General features: G+C 53.5%; 1 protein-coding gene across 1 annotated transcript in view; it reads left to right on the top strand.

Moving 5' to 3' along the window:
- The window catches only part of STEHIDRAFT_91984 (WD40 repeat-like protein), a gene marked incomplete at its 3' end in the record, with an annotated part of 6,278 nt that overhangs the window by 4,164 nt on the left and 1,017 nt on the right, over positions 1 to 1,097 (top strand). The window lies entirely within an intron of this gene.

The raw sequence follows: 1,097 nt of genomic DNA, 5'->3' as shown, positions 1-1,097 counted from the left end.
CCTGATGGCACAAAGATTGTCTCTGGCTCCTCTGACCGCACGATCCGGATGTGGGATGTTGAGAGTGGTGAGGAGGTGTCGAAGCCTTTCAAAGGACACACCGAGTCTGTCAGCTCCGTCGCATTTTCGCCCGATGGCACAAAGATTGTCTCTGGCTCCTTTGACCAAACGATCCGGATGTGGGATGTTGAGAATGGCGAGGAGGTGTCAAAGCCGTTCGAAGGACGCAGTGGCAGTGTCCAGTCCGTCGCATTTTCGCCCGATGGCACAAAGATTGTCTCTGGCTCCTCTGACCGCACGATCCGGATGTGGGATGTCAATAGCGGCGAGGAGGTGTTGAAGCCATTTGAAGGACACAGTGGCGGTGTCCAGTCCGTCGCATTTTCGCCCGATGGCACAAAGATTGTCTCTGGCTCCCCTGACCGCACGATCCGGATGTGGGATGTTGAGAGCGGCAAGGAGGTGTCGAAGCCATTTGAAGGACACAGCAGCGATGTCTGGTCCGTTGCATTTTCGCCTGATGGCACAAAGATTGTCTCTGGCTCCTCTGACAGCACGATCCGGATGTGGGATGTTGAGAGTGGTGAGGAGGTGTCAAAGCCATTCAAAGGACACACCAACCGTGTCCAGTCCGTTGCATTTTTGCCCGATGGCACAAAGATTGTCTCTGGCTCCGCTGACTACACAATCCGGGTGTGGGATGTGGAGAGTGGCAAGGAGGTGTTGAAGCCATTCAAAGGACACACCAACTATGTCCTATCCATCACATTTTCGCCTGACGGCACAAAGATTGTCTCTGGCTCCGCTGACTACACAATCCGTGTGTGGGATGTGGAGAGTGGCAAGGAGGTGTTGAAGCCATTCAAAGGACACACTGACTCTATTTGTTCCGTTGCATTTTCGCCTGATGGCACAAAAATCGTCTCTGGCTCCTATGACCACACGATCCGGGTGTGGGATGTTGAGAGTGGCAAGGAGGTGTTGAAGCCGTTTGAAGGACACACTGACTCTATTTGTTCCGTTGCATTTTGGCCTGATGGCACAAAGATTGTCTCTGGCTCCTCTGACCGCACGATCCGGATGTGGGATGTTGAGAG

This window comes from Stereum hirsutum, assembly GCF_000264905.1.
Source record: "Stereum hirsutum FP-91666 SS1 unplaced genomic scaffold STEHIscaffold_3, whole genome shotgun sequence".
In the NCBI taxonomy this organism is placed as follows: Eukaryota; Fungi; Basidiomycota; class Agaricomycetes; order Russulales; family Stereaceae; genus Stereum; species Stereum hirsutum.
Note: the sequence above shows the minus strand (reverse complement) of the source record. Positions and strands in the feature narration are given on the sequence as shown.